Here is a 27,838-nt window from a genome sequence, read left to right as displayed (position 1 = left end):
TCCCCCAATCAATGACATAAGCATAGTGGGTGGGGGGTGGGAGCATCCAGGACAGCCCCCTCAAATGAAAACTTATAGGAAAGGGTGAAACTTATAGGAAAAATTACTACTGGAGATTTTTGAGATTTCTTGAAGTTTTGTTACCTCTCCGGGGGGGGGGGGGAGGTGTAGGAGGGGGGACTCTATTTCCACTTAGCAGTAAAAAAAAAACCCTTAAAAACCTAAGGTAGATAGTGTGCTTGTCTCGGGAATAGTAGAAACTGAAACAGAGGTGGGATGCAGTTTCTGTGCTACCTCAAAATCAGTCTAGGCCAAGAGAGGGGCTCAAGGTGAAGAGTCCCTGGGAGCCTGGAAAGAAGAGGTAAGCAGGAGAAATGTTTGGGACTTGTGTTATCAGTAAGGATGGAAGGGCTGAGAAAGGACCCTGCCTGGGCCTGGGGAGTGAGGGTTTTCACCTGAAGAAAGGCCCAGCTCCCCAATACTTCTGTGACTTTGTAGATGGTCTTTGACATTTCTGTACCTTTGTAGATGAAATGAATGAGAGTCCAGGCACTCTGAACAAAGATTTCATGACTTTGGGGCTTTTCCCTGGGAGCACCACTGTGTTTCACACCAGAAGTCCAAGATTCAAGTCCTGGCTCCTGAGACCCCTGGCTGGGAGATCATGGATCTGTCTCTTATGCTCTCTGGGTTCTTGGTTTCTCCATCTGTGAGAAAAAAAAAAATTCTACCTGCCTACCTCTTGGTCAGCAGATATCTGAAGAGCGCCATTATACTCCAGGTACCAAGCTCGATACTGGGATCCAGTGAGTGAGACAGTATGGTCCCTGCTCTCTTGTAGCTTACATTCTACTTTGAAACTGGCTGTGAACAAGTAACTACAGGTGTGATGGTGTCACAGTTGAAAAGTTCCTGGACTTAAGGATGTGTTCAACAGGGTACTTAGCCTAGATGGGGAGGGCAGGGAAGAATTCCTTGATCAAGCAACCTGAGCTGAGATGCAAAGGATAAGTAGAAGTTAGAGCAGTGATGTGGGAAAGTGAGAGCTGGTTGTGGGAAAGGAACAATGGTGGAAAGATTTAGGAGGGAAGAAGAAGGTGGCATATTGAACAACAACAAAAGCGGACAGAGTGATAGGGAGTGCAGAACCACGTGAGGAAGGTAGAACGCACTGTGCTCAGCTCATGGTCCACAGTAGATTAATTCTAAGGAAGATAAAATGAATAATAAAGTGTTAACATTTCTTGGGCCAGATGCCATGGTCATCACTTCCCATGCATCATCTCATTTATTTCTCCCAATACCCACAAGGTCACATGATTATTAAAGAGAGGAGCGAGAACACAAACTCAGGCAGCCTGCCCCAGCCCCCTCACGCTATAAATGTGCTTTATATAAAAGTTCTGTGCAGACACAAAGGCAGCTTGCCATTGTCACATATGGACAGCTAAGACCCAGAAGGAATCATTTCTCCCCAAATTTCTTTTGGATATTCCTATTTTTATGGGAGGTGTCTCCCAAGGCTACAGAGAATGTGAAAAATGAAATCAGCTTCTTTTTAAAGAAACTCATGAGGAACAAATGACTCTTGGTCTGGCTGTTCCTCTCTCTGGTCAACATCCTGGCAGGAAACTTCCAACGTTGCCTGTAACAAGCACAAGAGACTAGAGAAGGAAGGAGTGTTTTCCCTTGCCTGTAATTTGGTTTCCTGTTTTCCTTTCCATTATTTGCATAGATAACTTTTTAAATGCTCTTAGGAGAAGTGTGGTTTGTCGTTTTTTTTTGTTTTGTTTTGTTTTGTTTTTTTAATCTTTGCCATGAGACAAGATTTATATGGGTGAGTGATCAGCCACAGGAATTGCACAGGATTGGCTTGAGTTGCCTGGACATAAACTCTGCTTCCGCCTCCCTGGGCCCTGTTCTGTGCCCCTTCTCCCACTCACCTGGAAACATCCACTCCTTCCTTTGTGCTCCCACTCTGGCCCCACAGTCTGCTGTGGCACTTTGGCAAGCTTATTTGCTTATGTGCCTGCTACCCTTACTAGACTCAGCTCCTTGGAAGCCAGAACTGTCTGATTCATCTGTTCATCTCCATGCTCACTTACATGGTGCCTGGTCCATACTGGCCATGCAATACGGGTCTAGAGACTGATTGAGTGAACAATGATATCAGCATCAATTGAGTACCTGCTCTGTGATAAGCACTATGTCAGTGGCTTGTAGGCATCATCTCATTAAAGTCATAGAAGCCTGATAGGCAGTTACTCTCTTATTCCTCGTTTTTCAGATAAGGAAACTGAGGCACAGGGTGGCTAAGTAAATCACACACGTAGTGAACCCCTGAGCCAGGAGTCCATCTCAAGTGTTCTTTCCCTTTAATACTCTGCCTCCTTCCTTAAAGTGGCAGGTAGAAGTCAGCAGCTCAGAGGGCTTGTTGTTCCTCACAGGTATTGACCAATTTGGAAAAGCTCTTACTCAGCATGGTAAGGCTTGTTTTGGGGCAGCTGTAGCAGGGTAAGGAATAGAAAGTTATGGGAATAGAAAGTACCCTCGTTTTCTGCACTCTTTCCTAAAAGAGCCAGCATGGAGTGGGGGTGGGGGGGTGGGGGAAGCTATGGGTCAGGCAGGCCACAGTTCAAATCCTGGTTTTGTCACATTCCAGCTATGTGACTCTGGCAAGGTGTTCATCAGCTTGGTATCTCTGATAGAGGGACAATCTCAGCTACTGCACAGGTGAGTGAAGGGGAAGTCAGAAATGTCTGGTAGAGGGCCCAGCACCCGGGGTGGCTGCTTTTCCCGTGAAGATGCCCCTGAGGAGAGATGCTCCAGCATCAATGGCCCTACCGCCCCTCATCCTCTGGCGTTAGCAGACACAAGGCAGCAGACAAAGTCCTGTCCCTCTACCCGGAGCACCCTCCCCCTTACCCCATCCGGATGACACTGTCCATTGTGTCCCCCACCCCACCCCAGCTGCCGCACCGGGCACCTTCCCTTATGTCCTGGAACCCTGGAACCCTGCCTTTGGGCTTGTTGCTGTTTGTTGTGTGGCTGTTGGTGGGTTGGCTGCAGGCTGCATTCATCTCCCCGTTTTCATCTCTCCCACAAAATAAGAATGGTACTTACATTGTTACATAGTTGAAAAAATTTTCCTAAAGAATACTATTTCATGACAAATGAAAAGTATATTCAATTCAAACTTTGTTACTTTGTTGTCCATAAATAGTTTTACTGAAAGACAGCCCAAAAAAAAAAAAAAAAAAAATAGGAAGACGGTCCTGCTCACTCATTTACATATTATCTACAGCTGCTTTCCTGTTCCAAGACAGAGTTGAGTAGTCACAACAAAGGCTGTATGGTCTGCACAGCCTAAAATATTTCCTATCTGGCCCTTTACAGGAAAAGTTCACCCATCCCCAATCTAAACAAATAACCACGGAAGATTCCTCACTCAGAAATACCCAACCAAACCTCTTCCCTTTCCCCCTCCTCCACCCATCCCCAGATAGGGCCTCAAGTCATAAATTCTATTGGATTAACAAGCTGCAAATACTCCCTGAGAACTTTACACGGGCACACCACACTTCACACTTTTATTTTATTTGACTTAATCGCTCCTTAGTACAGAGGAAGGAGAAGGTAAAAGGAGATGAGGAGGAGAAAAGCAAGGAGCAAGAGAAAAGAAGGAAGGAAACAGTGAGAAGGATATGCAAAGTCAGGGATCCCTGGGTGGCTCAGCGGTTTGGCGCCTGCCTTCAGCCCAGGGTGTGATCCTGGAGACCCAGGATGGAGTCCCGCATCAGGCTCCCTGCAGGGAGCCTGCTTCTCCCTCTGCCTGTGTCTCTGCCTCTCTGTGTGTCTCTCATGAATAAATAAATAAAATCTTAAAAAAAAAAGGATATGCAAAGTCATAAATAGATTTCTTCCAAATAAGCAAATCCATTAAAAGTCAGAAAGAGATTTAATGGAAATGTATGTTTCCCTGTTTCCCCCACAAAAGACACAGTCATACTATGTCTTCTTCAAGAAAGCCTAACAGTTTTGACAAGAAGGCAACAAGAGCTAATGACACAAGTTAGAGAAGAGAATTGTTAACCAGGCAACTGTTGTTGACATACTTAGTATTTACTCAAATTAGAAACTGACCAGTTGACAGAGATGAGCTCAAAACTCTTGGCAAAATGTGGCTGTCCTAGCAAATAAGTGGAGAAGTCAGAACTACCTAAAATAAATCACTGGATCCCTGAAAAAGAAAGAAACAGCAATTTTAGCACTAAAACCTTAATGTTGAAAGACTGTAGTAGTGAACTTGGAAAGTGCTGGGGAGAACAAGACATGGACATTATTTTGAAAAATCAAAAAGCTAGCACATTCACTTGATTCACATTAAGTCTTATTTTCTAGATAGAAAGAAAAGCCCCAGTGATGGTAAATACCAGAGAAGATCTGCTTTTATCCTCGGTGCCTAGGGAACTCATAGCAAGATTTCTGAGCACAGGAATAGGGATTGTTAAAATACCAGAATAAGCCTAGCAAAGCATTTTCTCCATTGTAACACAAAGACCAGAGATGAAGACCACAAGAGCACAAGTATTCGCCAAAGTCAAGTCCCACGGGGCTTTATTTCTTTCTGAGTGTGCACTTGATACAGAGGGAGAGATTTAATCTAAACAGGACTCACAGAGGGCTGTGAAAAGCTGAAAATTTTCATTTCCTCACCTCCGAGGCACTTAGTAGTAACAAAAGAAGATAAAAAGGAGAAAGCAGAAAAGCAAAAAGCAAAGCAGTACAAGCAAAAAGAAGAGGAAAACATTTGTCATGCTGTCTGCACTCTGAGCACTTAAGCATTTGCTTGGACTCCTGGCTCGCCCACGTCCAGCAGTCCACATTCCCAGTTTGGGGGAGTTAGTGCACAGGTTTATGTCAAACTGTAAAAGGCAACCCCCCCACCCCCAATGCATTGCCACCAATTAGATAGCAAGACAGATCAGGGAAAAATTAAATAATTCCAATCAGTACACCTCAAAACAGTCAAGGTCATGAAAAGTAAGGCTGGTTTGAGAAGCTGGCACAGCCAAGAGGAGCCTAAGAAAACATGGTAGCTGCATGTAACAGTGCAGAGGATCAAAGGGAAAACTAAATGGGAATAAATCAGAAAAGGAGACAAACCACGAAGAGACTTAATTCTAGGAAACAAACTGAGGGTCGCTGGAGGGATGGTTAGTGGGGGGATAGGGTAAGTGGGTGACGGTCATTAAGGAGGGCACTTGATGTGATGAGCACTGGGTGTTATATATGACTGGTGAATTACTGATCTCTGTATCTGAAACTAATGATGTACTATATGTTGGCTAGTTGAATTTAAATTAAAAAAAAAAAAAAGTTATGTGCTACTTGGATGGGCTCCTGGAACAGGAAAAGGATATTAGGTAAAAAAAAAAAAAAAAAAAAAAAAAAAATATATATATATATATATATATATATATATATAGGAACTTGAATAGACTATGAACTTTGATGAATAGTAATGTTTCAATATTGACTTATGAACTGTGAAAACTCCATCATACTTTTGCATCTCCCAAAATTCTCAATGGTCTCACTATAAGAAAAGCTTAGGGGGTAAACCATCCTCTTGACCTTGCAATGGCCTAAGTCAGGGTTTTCCAAAGGGAAGTTCTCTGTGAGATTTACTAGGTGTTATTTTAAAAGAGAAGGAGAGAAAGAAAAAAAGGAGAGGGTGGCCTTTGGTTAAATGAATTTCAGAAAAACTAGATTATGTTCTCTACTGTGGAACCTTTTAGAACCTTTCTTTGCGCAATGCACGTTGTGACTATCCAGAAAGGAGATGGAGAATGCAGCATTTCCCAAACTTGGTTGATTATGAAACTCTTTTATTATAGAACACCTCTTGGGACTAGCTTCCTCCTGAAGGTACTTTGGAAAACACTGATTTGTGCAACCTAAAAAGAGGATTAAAATAGCTGACAACAGCTAAAGAAAGGTCCCGATAAAGTGAGAAGACACACAATGGAAACTACCCAATTAGCCACTGCTGATTTTTAACTGGTTGCTTCAGGGCTCTGAAAGGCAAGAAATTCTGCCAAACTAATTGCTGAAAAATTCTCATTTTATGCCCAAGGCCTTAGACAAGAGCTTAATGGACTGTGTATCTTGTTAAAAGTAACTGGATGAGGAAACTATTAACATTAGGCTCAGTTGATTTCCTTTGTTGCTAAACAAAAGGCATTTGTGTCTCAGCCCTTTGAAGAGTTCCACAGATTTGCGTGAACAATGAATACGTGGCGGAGATTAGTTGATGAAGATGAATAAATTCTCCCTATTCTGGGGAACAAAGACAATTCAGTTTGCAAATAACTGCAGACACTCAAATGTATCTTGGACAGCTGGAATATTTAGAACTCATAAGCGAAAAGAAGTTGTACATGTTATTCCCTTAGACGTGCAAGTTTGTCAAGTCTAAATTGCATTCTAATTTAATCAGTTTGGGCTGTTGTATCTCATCAACAGAGCTTAAAATAATAACAGGCTCAAACTATGCAGGGTTTTCTTGCAAATTTGTTTCGAAATGTAGCAGACGTTAAGGGATAAGACTTGAATCTTGACAACACAGCTTTGTTATGGCATACATTAGTAGCATTTTTATCAACCTCTGACTGTTTTTAGCACAATCCCGAGGAATTGGAAGAATTTTGCTTGAGATGCATGTAAAATAGCAGAAAAAGATTTGTTGAGGAAAAGAGAAGACCTGAGACAGCAGAATAGAGTAAGGATCAGACTCGACTAGAAAGAGGATAGGCTTTTGGAAGGGTAGCAGATGTGGGTTTAAATCCTAGATCCATCCCTTCAAAGTTGAGTAATGCTGGGCAAGTCACTTTGGGAATCTTAGCTTCCTCATCAGTAAAACACAAACAAGAATATCACCTCACAAGGTGTCTTTCACAGTCCTGGACACTCAGTACATGATTATTCTAATAAGAAAGTACCAACATTAATCTCCAACAGCAAGGATTCAAACAAATGCTGGAATATCAGTGCAAAATGACTGGGATCCAGATTTATAGGAGGCAGAGGAAGGAAAAAGATGTTAGGCCAACTAAAAGTGAATGCTGTATGGAAAGAACAACTTTAGTTGCATCAGCAGAGTTTTTTGGATGGTAAGCAAGACTAATAAACTTTTAGCCTATTGGCATAACTGAACTCAATTATAGTCATTCTGCTTAAGTCAAGTTCATAGAATGGGCTACTCTGTAATTCTCAGATCAAAGTCTTCTTAAACTAAACTTCCTAAACTCAAACAAGAAAACTATTAGATTCTCAAAAATGATACAATGAAAGTGAACCAAGGAAATGTTTCCCAAAGTACATTCTGGATGTTATCCAGAAGAAAAGAAATTGTGAAATTATGTATTTTAGGAGCTTTTGGGTTAAAGTGAAACCATTTCTAGGCTTTTAAAAAGCAAAGTACATACATGGATAAAATTTGGACAGTAGAAAAGAGCATAGAATGAAAACTAAGATTTCGGCTCACTTCACCTTCTGTCCCCTCAATTCTTCACAGAATCAAGAATTGTTACTAGTTTCTTCTGTATCTTTCCAGAGCCATTGTATACATTTATAAGCCCCTTATTTTTTTAAGATTTTTTAATTTATATTAAAGAGAGAGAGAGCAGAGCAGAGGGGCAAAGAGAGAAACACAAGTAGACTACGCTGAGCGCAGAGCCCGATGTGGGGCTTGATCTCACCACCCTGAGATCACAACTTGAGCCGAAACCAAGAGTCAAATGCCTAACCAACTGCACTTCCGAGGTACCCCTATGTCTCTTATTTAATCAAGATACAGGTAGCTCTAGGTAAATAGGTCACACAAAGGATAGTATACGATATATGCTTCTGCATCTTCCTTTGTTCACTTAAATATATCTTAGGGGAAATATCAGTTCATTTAGATTGGTAATAGTCAACCAGGGATAGTATCTGAAGACATTTTGCTGTGGGTGCTACTGGCAACTAGAATTCAAGGATGCTGCTAAACATCCTACATGCACAGGACAGCTTCCTATAATGATAGATTATCTACCCCTAAGCAGCAGTGTTGCCACCATTGAGAAACTCTGGTTTAGATCTATCTCATTTTTTTAATGGCCACATACTCTTCCACTATATGGTTGAATCATAATTTATATAACCTGTGCAATATCAGTGGTCATTTAGGTTATTTCAAGTCTTTTGCTAGGAAAAAACAAAGCTTAAATGAATGGAAGCATATCTATAAAATAGTATTCTATAAATAGAATGGAGGGGTCAAAGTATGTATGTATTTTTTAAAGATTTTATTCTATTTATTTAAGTAATTTCTACATCCAGTGTGGGGTCAAAATCACAACCCTGAGATAAAGAGTCACATCCTCCACCGACTGAGCCAGCCAGGCTCCCCCATATGTGCATTTTTTATCATAAATATTGTCAGTTGTCCTCCAAAGATGATACAGCAATTTATATCACCATCAACCATGCATACAAATTCCTGTTTCCTCATATCCTATCCAAAGCAGAGTAGCCACATAATTTTTTATATCTGCCAATCTAATTAGTTGAAATAGTGTGTTTAAATTTGTATTAACTTATTATAAGTGAAGTTGAGCTTTTTTCATACATCCAAATTCCATTAATTATTTTTGTAAACTATGCAAGACTTCTTAGAGCCTTTTTTTTTTTAAGATTTATTTATTTATTCATGAGAGACACTGAGAGGCAGATAGATGCCGGGATCACACCCTGAGCTGAAGGCAGATACTCAAATGCTTAGCTACCCAGGCATCCCTTCTTAGAGCCTTTAATATGTTCTTCTATATTATTATGACTCTCCAGGAGATAACATTCATCATTTCTCATTATTGTATCTTCTTTACTGTATTTCCTTAGCAGATCATTTTTAGTAAATATGGTTCTATAAAACACTTTGAGAATCACTAAACATGAGACACAGGATAACACTGACTTGTGAAAGGATTTTGTAAACCTTCTAAGGAATGTGTAACAGTGACTTATCAATTATTTGATGGTGTTTTTAGCACACAGGGAACCTCTGACTCCTAGTTAGAAGGAAGATGTGTCAAACTTGAGTTTACTGGACTCTATCACTTTTCCACCAAGTATTCTATTAGGATCTTTCCCTTTACAGACCAAAACCTAGCTGAATGAAACCCAACCAATTCAAACTAAGTTAAGCAAAACAAAACAAGACCAGAAAAACCTCTTTTGTGCACATAAATAAACTTTGGGAAGGTCTGTGATTCAGCTGGGCCTCAAGTATAAGTGGGGTCAAGAAGTCAAACTCTGTGAGGTTTCCTGATCCTTGTACTCTCTTGCTCACTCACTTTCCCTGCTTCTCTCTTCGGCTGGATTCTCTCAGTTGACCCCCTTGCTGCTCCCATACCTAGTATTTCACTACTTCACCCCCAGAGAGACTAAAACACTTGTTGTTGGTCCTCAGGTTCAAAAGTACTGGGGAAGACCTGGATTACTGTCCACCCCTGAGCCACACCAGGGTCATCAACTGTAAAGAGACCAAGCATTCCCTGGTACCGCAGGATGGCAGTAGGGGAAGGAGTTTTGCCCAGAAAAAGGACTAAGGAAGTTTCTCTTTCACCAATACATCACAAAATGTCCTCCATGTTAACAAAAGAGACCAAGGAACATCCTTGGAGAATAAGTAACACTTGGCAAATAAATCTAAAAGAATTTAACATTTGGTGCCCTTGTGCAGTTTATACAGATTTGCCAATGCGAAAAACAGCATCAAACACTGGGAAAAGGCTATTAGCTGACAGGATTTGGACAGGTAAAGAAATAAATATCAAAGAGATTGCCAGCTGTGGCCCTGGGGCAAAAGGTAGATTCATAAGCCTTGGGAGATATAAACAGCCAATTCCTTCTTCACATTCAAAAGGCTAGAATGGGGACACCTGGGTGGCTCAGTGTTGAGCATCTGTCTTTGGCTCAGGTAGTGATCCTGGGATCCTGGGATCCTGGGATCGAGTCCCGCATCGGACTCCCCACAGGGAGCCTGCTTCTCCCTCGGCCTGTGTCTCTGTCTCTCTCTCTGTGTCTCTCATGAATAAATAAATAAAATCTTAAAACACACACACACACACACACACACACACACAAGGTAGAATGCTAGAATGGTACGCAATAGGAAAAAGTGGACTATTCAGTACCAGTCTGAATGTATGGAACACTTACAAATTATATTTGTTTTCTATTTGCTGCTAAAAACTGGGAAATGCTGACTACTATCTCTTGGAGAGTTATAATGTAGATGAGCATATTAAAGTCTCGCACAAACTTAGTGGCTTAAACAATGCATACACATACAGAGTTCTATGCTTTTTCTTCTTGAACTCACTTGATTCAAGAATATTTTCAGTAGCATTCATTCATTTATTCATTTGGTAATTTTTTCAAGCAATATCCACTTATTTAGAACAATAACCATGTCCCGAATATTGACAAAATAACTCTTATTAAACGTCTATTTCTTTGGAGGCAATTATGATAGTGATTGTATATTTATATGATAACTCTCTGTCCTATTGCTTGATGAGGACTTGCCTGTTCTTTGTACCCTTAAGCACTCTGGACTCTTACATTACTGGTACTTTTTGGTGCTCAGTAAGTTCTTGTTACCTTCCCGAGAGTCTGAGGCTGCCCAGAGCAGCTGTTCTCACTATGCTCCACAGTAAGAGAAAGTAAATGTGCTTTATCTCACATGTCTGGGCCATACCAATCCCGCTGACTTTTGACCCACCCTTCACCCTCCTCCACCCTCCTCACCAAAACAAACGTGGAATAATCTCCCCAGAAAGGAACCACATATCCCAACCAACATTGGCCAAAAGCAGGAACCCTGAAGTCTAGAATCTGAGTCCTTTGCCTGAAAGACTTTCATGAACTATAAATTGAAACACATCAGAATATGGAGATCAAGGCCACACAGATCAGTGGTGACATCCCAGGCAAGCCACAACTTAGCAGAGGTTCAATGTCCTCGGGTGTAAGATGGAAACGCTGGTGCCAGCCTTCTCAGGCTTCTGGGAAGGATGAAATAAGGGACTGTATAAAAGAATGCTGTGGAAACTGTAAAGGCTTGCAAAAAAGGATCCACAAGCCTCTCCTGCCTTTCTCTGGCTCACTTACTGCCTTCCAAAGGCCCCTGCTGCCTTCCTAATAAACCCAATTTTGCCTCAATGACTCAGACCTTTAATCTTTGCCTTTTGACACTAGAATTTCAAATCAAAACTCACAAAAGAAAATCCTCACAGACTTTCTCCACAATCAGTCATGGCTCCAACCCCTTGAAATCCGGCTTCCATTCTTAGGAGTATGATAAAGCTGTAGCCTTAAAGTTCATCTCTGAGTTCAATTTGCCAACTCTAAGGACTTTTTTCCTTGTCAGTCGACTGATTACTTGATGCTCTCAATCATTTTTCTTTCCCCACTCCTGAGACATAACCAACAACAGTGTGGGGATTTTACTCTCACTCTCAGTCCTCCTTCCCAGTACGCTTTGCCATTTCTCTCTCCTTCCACCTCTTAATGACTGCCATCCCCAGTGTCCTGACTGACCTCCATCCTCCTCTTTGGCTCCCTACATGGATTCACCCACCCTCATCATTTCGGTGACCACTTTCTAAGCAAATGACCTCCATTTGTAGCTTCAATCCCCATCTTCCTCCAGGCTTGCTGGATGCTCCAACATGACAGAAGCTTGGTTATGTCATGCCTGCAAGAAAATTAATTATTTATCCCCCAAACTGGCTCTTCTTTCTGCTTTCTCTCTCCCTCACCCCCCACATGTGGTTAATCACCCAATTCTGGTAGCTCTTCCCTCAAAATGCCTTGTCCAAGTCCCAGTCACTTCATAAAGAGAGATGGGAATAGTCCTCTTTCCATCTTGTATGCCCAGGGGGTAGGGAGCTCTCCTTTTTGACAAAAGGGGGCAAGTTTTGATTTGTGATTTAATTACAAAAAAGTAAGCGCTTTTAAATGTACGGAAATTGTTTCTAGGTAACAAATTTCTGCTAAGCATTTTTTATACATTGTCTTAGGAGGAAGGTTTGAGTTTATCATTCTCATTTGGTAGTAAAAACATATAGTAAAAGATGATATATTAGGTGTTTACAGATCAACAGACTAGAGATGATATGATATCTCTCAAAATATTAGTGGAACAGATTTTCCAATTTTATAAACGTCGGCTCAATCCAAACTGACTTGTGCCTCAAAGTGAGGCTCCACACGTCTAGGTCTAAAAGATGAGGTCTCTTTAACTTCTAAGTGTATAGGGACCTACACTCCCCAACAACCCATGCCCAGCCCCCTACCCTACCCCACGCCACCCCTATATTCCTATCTAGTGAACATACTAACCCCAGTGAAGCTTTTCTTTTTTCCTTGCCGCGCACAAACTGCTCGTTTTCTCTGCTTTGTTGCCAGAACACCTTCCAGTATTCTGTCACCAAAGCTCTGCTTTCTGCACCAGTGAGAAGAAATATGCCGGTTGTTCCATCAGGAACTAGAACCAGGGATGCCCCCAAGGAGTACATGAAGTCTTGACACTGTCATTTTGCATCTGTCTCTTGATGCTATCCATATTTTAACATTTGCCTCTTTCTATTAGCCCTAAAGCTAAATCATATGACTTTCAGCCTCTTTTTATTACTAAATACTGAGTCCAATAGATGATGTCATGCCACCTCTATGCCCTCCACCCCTGACACTCAAGATGCTCCCCCTTTCTTCATGGGAAGTCCAGGCCACCCCTTACCACCTGCCTGAACCGGGGTGAGGCTTCTCATGCCATGTTATCTGGTACTCTGCACCCTGCTTCACTTCTCTTGAAGGGGATGATTTGCCTCTTAAAATCAACTCCAATACTCTACCATCTTCTCTCTTCTCTCCTTCCAGCTGCTTCCTCTGTTCCCTCCAGAGGCTCTTTCTAAAGCTCAAAGGACAAATTCAGTCCTGTAACATTTACCCTCTCTTTTAGAGTCTCTCATTATAGTTACACTTTGCCTAAACCTATACCAAAAAATCATAGCAAAAGATGTCATGATACTCCAATTCATTCACTCCCAGGAGCTGACTCTGTTGAATTAACTGAATATGCCTGTCTCCCTGTGATGTATATTCTTAGATTACTGGACCATCGTAGGCAACTACTTCGTACTAGTTTTTTTTTACTAAAAATTGCAGGCATAGCTGCCCAAAGACCAACAGCAACATCGGGACATAATTTACCAGCCAGCAACAAAGGGTCTCATGGGGAAGGAAGACACAGCAATGAAGAAAAAGGCAGGCCTATGGATAGACCTACCCCCATCTCAAAAACAGTCTGAGTCAAAACAGACAATCACAAGGGTGTTAACTAGACAATCACTGACAGGACCAATCTCCTTCCATGCTAATTCACAAAGATGTTTATGCCCCAGTCACCATTTGAAACATTCACTTATTTCTTTGGGCTTTGAGGCCTATGACGTAGTTTTCAGTTTACCTTTTCTGCCTGGGGTATCCATTTCATTTGAGGCAGAATGGTCTTTCAAGACCACTCCTAAAAGTCAGTGGAAAGATTTCTTCTCTCTTCTTCTCTCATCTTCTCATCACTCCTCACACAGCCTCTAGCACCCACTCAATGACATAGAATCCTCCTATCAGCTCTTTATCCTCAAACATTATCAAATGGGATTTGTACTAAATTAAAAACGAAATATCATTAGAGGAAGTACACATTAAGTCTTATCAGTTATTTGCATTTTGATGAAACTTAGTTGATTGTATCTCTTTTCCACTTTCCATAGAGCAGATTTTAAGAAAGGAAAAAGAGCAAATGGATTCTGGACACTGAGGAGTAGTATAAAGGTTATGGAGAAATCTAGAGTCCAATTGCCTATATTACAATCTGACTAAAAGCAAGGTCATGGGTATTCCTCTTTTCCATTCTGTCATCCCTCAGTCCTATATGGGACAAAGGGTTCAGCACACACCATCACTATCTAAGAAATGGGAGGAAGAAAGAATAAATGGACTGCAAATGGGAAGATAACACATGCCAAAAAAGATCAAGCCAATGGTTTGAGGTGAGATTCTATTCCTTCAGTTTGGCCTTATTTTATTATTAGTTATTAACCAAGGTGGGTTCCTGTCTTCAATTGATCTTTGCTGTCAGAGTTACAGAAACCAACTGATGCACAGTAAAACATAATGATTTCTGGAGTAAGAGATGCAGAAGGAGGAAGTAACCCTATGGCCATTATCTTGGGATCTTGAGTTTGATTTTTGATGGAAATTTAAACCAGAGATCACTAACAGGAGAATGGGAAAACAACCCCATTTCAAGAGTGCAAGCAACTTTCAATTTCATAAGCAAGGAGATGTAAAGGGCAGTCAGGACCAACTACATAATTTGTAGAGCCCAGTGCAAAATAAAAATGTGGGACCATTGTTCATAAAGTCATAAGACATCCAAAATGATGACAGCAAAGCATTGAGACAAACATCCCTTCTAAGCATGGGACCCTGAGGTTGCAGGCCCATGAAAGTGGCCATGAGGCCATTTAATCATTCAAATGTGGAGCACCGTCCCTCTTCTAATGTGAACATGGTTGAGGTATGACTCCAAAGAGCTGAACTGCTCCATTGAACAATATGACTTTCATGAAGGCAGGAATGTGAGCTGTTGGGTTACCACCAAATCACCAGAGTGCAGAGCACGTGCTCAATCAAGATTTCTTGGGGAGAAAAGGAATAAATAAACATGAAATTATTGGTATGCAACAAGCAGCTACATCATTACAGACTTTATTTATGTTTGCTTTTGGGTTTTCTGTGTAGGAAACTGACCTGTAAGTATGGTTAAACCCTTGCCTGTGCTTACAGAAACATGAATATTCCTTAGGAAGCATTTACTCAAGAAAACCAAAGAATTGTTTCCATCAAAGTGTTTGAGAGAATCTGAGGACAGTTGGTGCCTGGGGTTGAGATAACCGAGTGTAGTCCACTTGGGGCTTGCGCCTTTCTGATCACTAATGAAAGGGGCCCAGAGCCATTCATTTTCCTCAACTATTAGAAGCCTTGGGAACATGTTTTAGAACATGAGCAATACACCCATGTGCTTAAGACCAAGAGCACTGAAGTCAGACTAGCTTCATTGTTATCTGCTACTTGACCTTGAACAAGTCACTTAGCCTTTCCATGCCTCAGTTTCCTTATCTATAAAAGGGAGGGATAACACAATATCTACCTCACCAGGCTGTTTAGAGGATCAAATGAATTACATGTGCCAAGCCCTTAGAACAGTGCCTGGAACATGTTAAATACTATACAAGTATTTGCTGCTTATTATAACACTCTTTGGAAGACACCATGGTCTGAGACCATGATGAGGTACCTTTAAGCACCTTCCCAAGACAGTAAACATTGATGATGGGAATAGGAATGGAAGAGGAGGAATAGGCAATTATATGAACACTAACCCCCTCCCCATCCTTACTTAGCAAATTGCTGAAAACAGCCAGGGAAGAAGGGTTCTTTAGGGAGGGAGGCAGACAACAAGCACAGGAAATTTAGGGCACCAGGGCTATCATGTGATTTGACTTGTAAATTTAGGCTGGAAGCAGAGCTGCACGGTGGAGTCCACGCACCTTGACAGTTATGAGCAAGGGTCTTGGGAGACTGAGTTCAAGTCCCGGCTCACCTATGGGGTCAAAGCCAATTTGGTGGTGTAACTAGAACCCAGCCCTGAGTGATAAGCCTTCCTCTGAAAGGCAAACACTGAACTAGAACTTGGCATTCTATGTTTTTTTAAGTTCTCACAGAAGACCGAACCTCTGTTTGGGAAACCAAAAGGACTACCAGCCCAACTGGCCATTATGTGCAAAGCAAGAGAAGTCTTTCTTTTCTGAGCCTCACAAGGCTCAGGCTGGACTTAACTTCCAATTCACCACCTTTGCCAGGAGCCCTTGTCAGGGCATAAGCTTAACACATATACTCAAAGCACAGTTACCAAATCAGTTACTATTTTAGTGTAAAAAAAAAAAAAACTTAGAAGAAAAACGTCATTTAATTAAAAAAAAATGACAAAGTCCATGAATTTTACATACATTTTGCAACTATTGAAGACCAACGAGACTGAATCCTGAAGGCTTTGGCCAGTCATACTTTTTAAGAGAGTTAGGATCCTAGCAGAAAACAAAACATTTCTTAGAAATGTTAAGAAAGTATTTGCCAAACAGAAATTGGAATTGAAAAATAGGGGGTCACTTCCACCAATCATAGATGAAGTTTAAAAAAATAGTAAGAAAAACAATTTTCCCGTGACATCTTTAAGCAAAAAAAAAAAACATGAAAGTAATTTGCAACAGTTGTAACAGTAAATTATCTCCTTGGTTTTAAAGTGGGAAAAAGTAGATATATTAAAATATCTTCTATATGTAATTTAGATACAATTTACAATTTAGATGCAAGTTATAATTAAGTCAGTAGTAAGAGATGTGAAATCTTTGCATTAGGAAAGTAGAAATGATTTAAGATTTTTATAATTACCACCAATTGTATCTGTTTTCCTGACATATTCTCCAGATTCCTGTCAAGAATCTTCCCAAGACCAAAGATTTCTTTCCCTGCAGGATGGATAGATGAGTGCTAGCCTGGGTTAGCGTCCAAGGGGTTTAGACTGTATTGAGCCACCAACCAGCTGGACCTGCCTGGAATGATCTTCCTCTCATTCTCCTCTGGCAAACATCCTCTCCTTTTTCAAGACTCAGCCCAAATGCCAGCTCCTCTAAGAAGCCTTTAAGGACTCCCCCAGAGAGTCTCTGGGTTCTCATGCATTTTGCTCATATGTCTTTTATGGGTTTTTAGCTGTTTCATAGTTGTGTTTGTTTTCCTATACCTGGTACAATACGTGACTAAATGAATGATTAAATTATGAACAAGCTGTGTGATCTAGGCAGTTCATATAACCTCTCTGGTACTGCATTTTCTTCATCTGCAAAAGAAAAACATCGGGCTATTCCTCAAGGTCCCATCTGGTTTGAATGCCCCCTGAATACAGATTTAGTCACCAACATTCTGCCCAGCCCTTTCCAGGGGTAGGTGGACAGAGCTGCCTCTGAGATTCTGCTATATCTTCTTTGTACCCTCTCCATTCATCTGATTCCCCCACATATCCTGGCTATGACTTTTCCACAGGCCCTTGCACACACCTACTTGTCGATACTGTCAAGATTAAGACACAGAGCCTAGAGACAGACTGAGTTCAAACACTGGCTCTAGCTATATGGTTCTGAGAATGTTATTTAACCTCTCAATTCCCTAATTTTAAAATAGGGATGATAATAAAAACAATGACTCTACTTCCTAGTATGTCTACGACAGGCTCTGACCAATCCAGCCTCAAACATTGTGCACAGCTTTACTGAATACGGGATGCCTCTCCTACCCCCTTCTCCTTCCATTGCTGAGTCTGTTGCAACCATTGACTGTTCTTTTTTTGAGAATGGCTCAAATAAGGGCTTAATAAAAGATGCCCTCTCCCTAAAAACTTTAAATAAGGCCTTGGGAGTGGGGCGATTCAGGTAGTTGAAGTCCAGTCCTGAGAAGGCTCGCCTTAAGACAGGTTTCCGAGCTCGGTTGATTTCACCTTGACAATGAGTGACCAGGCTTTGGAACCTACTCCTCCTGGTTTGTGAACAGAATGTATGTCTACTGTTTATCAGAAAATAATATCATGTGGTTTCTCAAGGTTTATAATTCTCTGATCATATGTGTAACTTAAGAAACTGTTATTTTTAAAAACAGTATTTAGCGTTCGATAACACGTCATACATTTTCCTGTAAATTACCTCATAATATTCTCACAAGCCTCAACTGAGATGGGTAGGGCAATCTTATCTGTCCCATTAAAAGAGTCATCACTAAAAAATAAAATAAAATAAAATAAAATAAAATAAAATAAAATAAAATAAAATAAACTAGTCATCACTAATTTGTTGTATCTGGGAGCATCTAACTCATGCGATTTGGGGCAATTCTTTGGAAATTCACATAAATATTAATGAACTGGTAGTGTTCCCTGGGAAAGTAAGAGAATAACTCAGATTTTCTTCATCAATTTCCTGGAATCTAATTGTAAATGTTGGATGATGTGAGAGTCTGAGGATAATAACTTATAGTAAATGGATCTGTAGCTTAGAAATTGCTGCTGTCACAGATAATATATTACTTCACTTACTCCAAGAATAAAGTAAGTGACTTTTATAATTCACAGAGCAAAGTAGAAATAGAGGCATACCAAGCACACAGATTAGTTGTAAAATAACAAAGTAGAATCCCTCTGAAATACAAAGCTATTAGCTCTGTAGACTATCTTTCCTATATGGAGATGAGCAAGGTTTGGTCACAAATTACAATTCTACTTGAATTGACAGACTACATGGTGCAGAAAGAATAATTTTCATCCAGCAATTCACAATTGTAGTCCCAAGCCTCTCTCACTATCCATTAAATTAATATGCCCTTGACTTTTAAGAGAATGCTTAACAATAATTAAAGCCGATGCCTTAAAAATGTACGTTTGGGTATAGACATAGGCCTATAGACTAGATATTAATATATAAAAGCTGGATCTTCTGTCTTCGATTCTAGACAAGTATTCATTCGCTGGCAATCTCACTTGATAAGTCCAAAGGAAAAGAATTGTGTCAACTCATCACTAAATGCAATTCCTGTGAAGCTTTCTTATTCCTGAGAGCAAGTGAGGTAAGCAATCTTTGTTTATTGAACAGATTGATGGAGTAATGTTTTGGAAAATTTATAGGAGTAAGCAGATGGGAAATGGGAGAAAAGCCTCATGGGTAAGAAAACTCATGAGTTTTCACTGTGTAACTATAAAATATAAAGGAAAATTCTTTGGGGAACCTCATGGATCACTTGATTCAACAACAGTGATTTATCTTCCATTCAGCAAGGGTTCTAAACTTTGGGAGTACAGGGAGTTTTATGACATATGGCTCTCAGCACCAGCTGTGACAGGAAAAAAAAGGGCTGTTGATAGAATAATTCTGACTAAGATAATGAGATCCTTAGCTGGCTGCATCTAATAGCCTCACAGGAAATTTTAAGATGGAAGTCAGCCAACAAGCCCATCTTCATTTGCCCTTTCCTTTGAGTTGGCACAAACAGTAGACATTTATTTCTCTGAAAAATTAATTCCTTTAAAAAAATTTAATGGAGTCCTTTCACATGATAGTCCAGACTATATTTCAAACTAGATAAAAGCTTCAAAATAACTTTCTGTCTTGCTGGCTTATTCTATCTCATCCTTGGCCTCATTATGTCATCGTGGGTGCTATGTCATGACTACTGAAGGTAGAGAGACTGATCATATTGGAGCCATTTGAGATGGAAGAGCAGGAGAGAAATAGCCCACAAGGAGTTCTGTATCCATGTAGAGAAGGATCTCGTACAGCAGGCTAAGAGTGAGCAATACAAACCACAGATGCTTTCTTTAATTAGGTTGTTATAGGTTGAATCTTTGTGTCCTCCCCTCTCCCCCAATTCTGTATGTTAAAATCCTAAACCCCAACATAATGGTATCAGAAGGCGGTGCCTTTAGGAGGTGGTCCAAGTCCTCATGAATGGGATTAGTGCCCTTATAAAGGAGGCCAAGAAAGCTCCGTCACCTCTTCTGCCATATGCAATTATGGGGAAAAGACAGTCCTCAATGAGGAAACAGGCTCTCACCAGACACTCAATCTGCTGGCACTATGATCTTGGACTTCCAGCCTCCAGAACTTTGAGAAATTAATGTATGTTGTTCATAAACCATCCAGTTTAAAAAAAATAATAAACCATCCAGTTTATAGCACTTTTGTTATAGCAGCCTAAATGGACAAAGACAAGGAATATGGCATGATCAGACCTATGCTTCAAAAAAAATCACTCTGGTGGCAATATGGAGGACAGATCTCAAGAGAAAGACAATGGACTTTGTTATATCACTTGGAAAATTCTATAAAAAGGCTGAGGGGAGAAATGCTGAGAACCTGACCTAAGACAGTGACTCTGGAGACAGACAAAAAAAAATGTATGTATATATATATATATATCAGCACACCTAGTCATCAGATCCTGTTCATTTTCCCTCTGAAATTGCTCCACCTTTAATCAAATTGTCCCAGTAATGTCCTTTATAGCATTTTGTTTTCCTGCAGTACAAGATGCAGTTCAGAATCATGAATTGCATTTGGTTGTTATGGCTCTTTAGTCACTTTTAATCCAGAACAGTTCATCAGCTTTTCATTATCTTTCATGATATCGACATTTTTTTCAAAAGTACAGGTCAGTTCTTTAATAGATTGCTTCTTAATTTTTATTTGTCTGATGTTTTCTCATGATTAGATTCAGGTTGTGCATTTCCAGCTGGAATACCACATGAGCAATGTCATGTCCTTCACAGGGTCACATCTGGAGGCCACATGACGTCTGGCTGCTCCTAACTGGTTATGTTCATTTTGATCACCCAGTCTGGTTTCTCCACTGTGTAGTTACTATTTCCCCCTCTGTGGCCAATAAGCAATCTGTGGGGAAATACTTTAAGATCATACAAATGTTCTACTCTTCAGCAAACTTTCCTCCCCAGACTGAACATTCTCTGATGGTACTTGTTCAGATCAATATTTACTGTGATGGCTACAGTGTGGTGATTTTTCCAGCACTTCCGTTTTTAGCTGGACATATTACTGCCAGAAATAAGAGGCCCTATATCCCAGTCTAGCTGTGATTTTGTGACTAAATTCTCATTGTAGGTGGGACTTCCAAGAAGCATCCTTAAAAGCACAGGGGTGAGGGGCCGGTGCTCACTCCACCTCCACTTCCTGATGCCTCAAGGTTGAAGGTCTGTCAGTTTAGACCATCTTGGACCTTGCAAATAAAATTCTCAAATAAAGGATACCAGAGCAGAAAGATAGAGACTTGTGTCCCTGTTGACACCATGAAGCTTCTGCACCAGCCTCAGACTGTCTATGTACAGACTTGTACCTAGTTTAAGCCACTATTTTGGGGAATCTCTGTTACAGATGAACAAACATTTCTAGCTAGATACATATATAGCAGTTGAATCCTTGAGAAAGTATGGGCAGCTTCCTAAGAAGAACAAGGTGGAAGAAGAGAGAAGACCCTAGGGGCACCTGGGTGGCTCAGTCAGTTAAGTGTCTGACTCTTGATCTCAGCTTGGGTCTTGATTCCAGGGTTGTAAGTTCAGGCCCCAGGTGGAGCCTACCTCAAAGAAAAGGAGGAGGAGGAGGAGGAGGAGGAGGAGAAGGAGAAGGAAAAGGAGAAGAAGAAAAAGGAAGAGCCTAAGAGATTAGGGCTCTGGGAAACACTGAAAATTACTGAGTAAAAGAGTAGCCATTGTAGAAGTTTGTGAAAAATCAAACACCAGGACAGAGTGGTACCTCCAAAATCAAGGAAAGAAAGAGTTTGCAGGGAAAATGGAATGAACAATTCAAATATCATAAGAATGTCAAATAAAGTAAAAACTGAAGAGCCTCCATTGAACTGGCCATAAGAAGCCTTTGGTCACCTACCAAAAGGAATTTTATTAAAATGGAGGGAGGGAAACCTAGACTTAACAGGAAGATGAAATATGAGCATACTTTTAGTTAAATCTTCCATAAAGCTTGCTAGAAAACAAAAGGAATAGGACCAGGCTGTAACTAACCCTTAAACTAATATACTGAAGACCAAGACAAATTTGCCTTGATCACCCTCGTCTCGAGCAATTCATGCACACTTGGCATAAAACAAGAAATAAATAAATATTATCTGAATGCAAACTACACAGAAAAAGTTTCTTATCTCAGAGACTTTTGAGAGCAAGATGTATGGCAGAGGGGTTTTATTTTTTTAGGATATATATTTATGCTACATATTTTTTCAGGTTTATTGTATTAGGCATATGGCTTTATGAGATTTGAAAAACATACACAATGAGTCACATATTAACCACAACAAAATTTTAAAGTTCCCTGTGTCCCCTGCTCTGCCTGCCAGTTTTTGGCAACCACTGATCTAATTTCTAACTCCATAAACTGACTTTTTCAGAATATCATGTAATAGACTCAAACAGGAGCTTTTCGGGGCTGGATTATTTCAGTTAGTATAATATAATGCTTTTGAGATTCATCTATGTTTTTGCATGTATTAGTAGTTTATTCCTTTTTATTGGTGAATAATAACCCATTTTATAAATGTATCACAATTTGTCCATTTATTTCTCAGTTGATGGATATAAGGTTATTCCAGTTTAAGGCATTTATAAATAGAATGCTATAAACATCTGTGTACAGATCTTCATGTGAACATATATTTCTGTTTATTTTGGTAAATTCTTGGGAGTGGGATTTCCAGGTATAAGTTTAACTATAAGAAACTGCCAAATTTTTCCAAAGTAGTGGCATCATTTTGCATAAATGCAACATATGAGAGGTCTTGTTGCTTTGCATCATCCCTAGCACTTCATATTGTCAGTTTTTAAAAGTTTTAAAATTTTTTAAATTTTGACATCTCATTTTGGTTTTAGTTTACATTTCCCATCACATTTGTATTCTGCTAGTTACACTGAGCATCTTTTCATATGTTAATTTGTCATCTATACCTCTTCTTTGGTGAAGTGCCTTTTCAAAACTTTTGCTAATTTTATTTTTTTGCAACTTTTATTGAGATATAACTGACATATAATATTGTGTAAATTTAAGGAACAACATGTTGATTTAATGCACTTCCATAATTTGAAAGGATTACCACCATAGTGTTAGCTGACACTTCGACCACCTCACATAATTACCATTTCTTTTTTGTGGTAAGAATATTTTAGATCGGGGGATCCCTGGGTGGCGCAGTGGTTTAGCGCCTGCCTTTGGCCCAGGGCGCGATCCTGGAGACCCGGGATCGAATCCCACGTCGGGCTCCCGGTGCATGGAGCCTGCTTCTCCCTCTGCCTGTGTCTCTGCCTCTCTCTCTCTGTGACTATCATAAATAAATAAAAATTAAAAAAAAAAAAAAGAATATTTTAGATCGGGCAGCTCGGGGTGCTCAGCAGTTTAGCGCCGTCTTCAGCCCAGGGCGTAATCCTGGAGACCCAGGATCGAGTCCCACGTCGGGCTCCCTGCATGGAGCCTGCTTCTCCCTCTGCCTGTGTCTCTGCCTCTCTCCTTTCTGTGTTTCTCATGAATAAATAAATTAAATCTTAAAAAAAAAAAAAAAGAGTATTTTAGATCTACTCCCTTAACAATTTTTAAGTATATATAATATAGTATTGTTAATGATAATCGCCATATTGTACGTTAGATCCCCAGAACTTGTTCATCTTGTAACAGAAGTTTGTACCCTTTGAACAATATCTCCTCATATCCTCTACTCCCCCAACCCCTGGTAACCACCATTCTACTCACTCATCCTATGACTTCTGCCCTTTTAGATTCTATACATATATGATAACATACATGTTTGTCTTTCTCCGATTTATTTCACTTATCATAATGCCCTCAAGGTTCATCCATGTTATTGCAAATGAAAAAATTTTCTTCTTTCTCACCGATGAATAATATCACATTGTTTGGGGATCCCTGGGTGGCGCAGCGGTTTGGCGCCTGCCTTTGGCCCAGGGCGCGATCCTGGAGACCCGGGATCGAGTCCCACGTCGGGCTCCCGGTGCATGGAGCCTGCTTCTCCCTCTGCCTGTGTCTCTGCCTCTCTCTCTCTCTCTCTCTGTGACTATCATAAATAAATAAAAATTAAAAAAAAAAATATCACATTGTTTATATATACCACATCTTCTTTATCCATTCATCCATTGATAGATACCTCAGTTGTTTCCATATCTTGGCTATTGTAAATAACATTACAATGAACATGGGAATGCAGATGTCCTTTTAGGATTCTGATTTCATTTCCTTTGTATATATATATACCCACAGATAAGACTGTAAGAATTATATGATAATTTAATTTTTAATTGTTTAAGGAGATTCTATATTGTTTTCCATAGTGGCTAAACCAATTTACATTCCCACCAATAGTGCACAAGTGTTACCTTTTCTCTGCATTCTCACCAACACTTGTTATCTCTTATCTTTTTGATAATATCCAGTATAACAGGTATGAGATAATGTATCATTGTGGTTTTGATTTGCCTTTTCCTGATGAATAGTAATGCTGAGCACCTTTTCATGTTCATCACAGCATTATTGTTTTCTTCATGTACCCATTGGCCATTTGTACACTCTCTTTGGAAAATCATCTAATTGTTTCCTCTGCCCATTTTTTAATTGGATTTTTTGGCTTTGTTTTTTGGTTTGGTTCAGTTGTTGTTTTTGTTTATTGTTGTTGTTGTCTGTTATTGAGTTGTATGAGTTCCTCTTATATGTATGTGATATTAACCCCTTATCAGATATATGATTTGAAAATATTTTTCCCATTCAGTAGGTTGCCTTTTCATTTTGTTAATTATTTATTTTGCTGTGCAGAAGGTTTTTAGTTTGAGGTAGTCTCATTTGTTAATTTTTGCTTTTGTTGCTTCTGCAAATTTTGGTGTCCTATCCAAAAAAATCATTGCCTAGACCAATGTCAAGGAGCTGTTCCCCTATGTTTTCTTGTAGAAGTTTTATGGCTTCAGGTTTTGTGTTTAAGTCTTAAATTCATTTTGAGTTAAGTTTTGTGAGTTGGGACTGCTGTTGGATTCAGTTTGCAGATATCTGTTGAGAATTTTTGCATTTATGTTCATCAGAGATATTGGCCTATAGTTTTCTTTTCTTGTAACATTTTGCTAATTTTAAAAATTAGGTTGCATGTTGGTTGTTTTTTTTTTTCCTTTGTGTTATGAAAGTATATGTTCTGGATTCAAATATGTTAACAGATATATGTTTTTCAAATATTTTTTCCAAATCTGTGGTTTGCCTTTTCATTTTCTTAAGTGTTTTTGAAAAGCAAAAGTTTTAGATTTTAACAAAGTCCTTATTTATCAACTTTTTCTTTTACGGTTCATGCTTTTGTTTCCTATCTAAGAAATCTTTTTCTAATTCAAAGTCTATGTTTTCTTTCAGAAAGTTTATAGTTTTGTATTTTGTAGTTAGGTCTATGATACACTTAGAGGAAGATTTTATGTCTGTGGAGAGGACAGAAGATTTAAACATATATATAACGAGGGAGAGGGAGTGGTGGGAGGTATGTAATATACCAGAAAGATGGCAAAGAGAGGTCAGAGATTAGAAAAAGGAGTTTACAATGTCAGAAATGAATCCATTCTCCCGCTAAAACAGAAAGGAAGAAAGTTAAAACAAAGTTTGTAAGTGAAAGCATGGGAAGTTGAGAAGTTGTCTACCTCTTAATTTCCATTTTCTTGGAGAAAGAGACAAGATCATCTGTTTAAAGGAGAGACATGGGGCTCCATAATAGGTTGGAGAAGAACAGCTAAGATCTGCAACATATGTTATGAAGAATGGAGAAGAGACCTAACCAGTGACAAATAAGAGAACCATTGTTAACAGGTTAAGAGTGCTGAAGGTCAGCACAAGGAAGGAATTGCAGAAGAAAGAGGAGGAATTCCCTGAGAAACTGATGAGAAGTTGGAGTTCTGGTTAGACAGAAAAGGAAATGAGTCCACCAGAGACTGATGGAATGAGACGAAAAGGAAAGGTTGCAGGAACTAGAGGTCTGCGTGAGGTTGAAGAGAAGACCTCAAACCCAATAATGATGTTGTGCTTTTTGTTTGTGGGATCAAATTACAATATCCTGTATATCAGTTATGATGCATCTTATTGTAAGTAAATCTGACCCAAATGAAAATTACTTGAATAATGGAAGTATAGATTCCTCCTCCCCTCCAATTTCTCACATAACAAGAAGCCTAAAGGTAGGAAGCTCTAGGAATGTTTAGGTAAGGGGCACAACAATATTAGAATTCCAGGGCGATAGTTCTGCCATGTCTTGGCTTACCCTCATGATTGCAAAATGACTACCAGAGCTCCAAGCATTGCATCTTTTCATGGCCACATTAAAAGGTTAAGAAGGAAGAAAAGTGTTTACCCTCACATGTCTCTCTCTTATCATGGAGGAAAATCCTTCCTAGACATTTTCCCCCTGCTAGATTTGCCTCAGTGCCCATTGGCCAGGCCTGAGTCATATACCATACTACATGTCAGGCTGGAAAGACAAGGACAGAGTTTCCAGTTTTGATAATAGGTGATGGTTTTGCCAACTAGGTTAAAGGTCTTTTGAGTATTAAACTAGTAGTGTCTGTCCTCTCGTGCTTCTAGAAAAGTACCTTAGGAGGACAAAAACCTACAGTCATGAAAAGGACCTCAGATACAGTTCCTAGCCTTCTGGAGAGGCTATACCTTAGTCACTTGCCATGTACATAGTTTCAATCATCTATTAATGGTTTCCAGGGGGAAAATTTTTCAAAGGTGAATAAAAAGCTGCCTGCTTTTAGGGAGCTTACAGTCTAGATAGGAACAGAAATTCATTATCACAATATACAGCATATGATAGAACTTAAAGGTGGCATATATAGGAGCAATGAAGGAGGCAACTAATTCCAGCTTGACATACTCATCAGAGGATATACGATTTGAGTTGACCCTTGGCAGATGATCAGAATTTCACCCAGGAAAAGAACATTCTAGACTAAGAAAACAGAAAGCAGAAAAAGTGAAGGTTCAGAAGTCATAAAGGACAGGATTTATTCTTGAAACATCTCCTTTTACATGTGGCAGTAGGGTTTTAGAGGCAAGTGTGAGGCAATAGAGTTGCAGAGGTGGGCAGGGAGCCTCATTGTAGAAGGCAGAATAAAACAGCAAGGAAGATGGACTTCATTCTGTACACAATGGAGAGCTATCATAGGTTCTTGAGGCAAGTGAATAATAAATCAGTTTTGAAAGAATCTGACTAGAGGCTATGGGTAGAGGGAAGAGTTTAGAGACAGGGATTAGTTAGAAGATTTTGCCATGGTGATGGCTAAAGAGTATGAACATCAGTATGGGTCGTGGCAGTATGCAGGGAAAAAAGAGGATGAACATAAGAGCCATTTCACAGAGCAGTGAAGGGAAAGGGCTTTGAAAATATTACTACCATAAAAGTCTTGACTTTGCAAAATATTACCCGTAAACCAGCCTTTGCAGAAGTAAATCATGGAGTAACTCCTGCTGTTATTGGTGTGATTTTTTCCCCAATGCCAATCAGAGTAGCCTTCTGCTATGGTCAGTCCATGATCATCAGAATTTACTATTATTCCTTAAAATATCCATCTAATAAAAAAAGCTACCATTTATTAAGTATCTGCTATGTGTCAGTCATTGTACTGGTGTTTTGTGTATTTTTCCTGCAGATATTCACACCAATCCAGTAAGGAATAATTTTCTTATTTGTCAGATGTGGAAAATGAAGCCCATTGGAGGGAAATGAATTGCCAGGCATCTCTCAAGACTTCCGAAGTCCAAGGCACCTAGCCCAATGGAGATTATGATGAAAATGCCCCAAATCCTTTGAACTTTTACTAATACCATTTGTCTTTTCAGAACAGTTAAATTTCTACTATATTTTCCCTTTATTTTAAAAAATATCTTCCTTCTATCTAATCTCTTGGCTTTTGTTTATTAATGCATATCCAAATACATTGGAAATATCCCTGAAAAAGTAATTTCAGCATTAGACCTTTCACTTGATTTCCCTGACTTCGCTCCACAGTTATATATTA

The 27,838-nt window shown here is 39.7% G+C and overlaps 2 long non-coding RNA genes across 2 annotated transcripts; one reads left to right on the top strand and one right to left on the bottom strand.

Annotated features, from left to right (window-relative positions):
* Positions 1–546: 546 nt before the first annotated feature.
* Positions 547–27,732, top strand: LOC140603622 (uncharacterized). Its single transcript, XR_012006538.1, has 4 exons — positions 547–781; positions 2,663–2,733; positions 18,730–18,843; positions 27,470–27,732. It is a non-coding gene; the product is annotated as an uncharacterized lncRNA (long non-coding RNA).
* On the bottom strand, positions 21,968–24,811 carry LOC140603345 (uncharacterized). The gene is made up of 2 exons (XR_012006319.1): positions 23,681–24,811; positions 21,968–23,331 (listed from the first exon to the last, which is right to left on the bottom strand). It is a non-coding gene; the product is annotated as an uncharacterized lncRNA (long non-coding RNA).
* Positions 27,733–27,838: the final 106 nt, after the last annotated feature.

Source organism: Canis lupus, chromosome 14, assembly GCF_048164855.1.
Source record: "Canis lupus baileyi chromosome 14, mCanLup2.hap1, whole genome shotgun sequence".
Lineage (NCBI taxonomy): Eukaryota > Metazoa > Chordata > Mammalia > Carnivora > Canidae > Canis > Canis lupus.
Note: the sequence above shows the minus strand (reverse complement) of the source record. Positions and strands in the feature narration are given on the sequence as shown.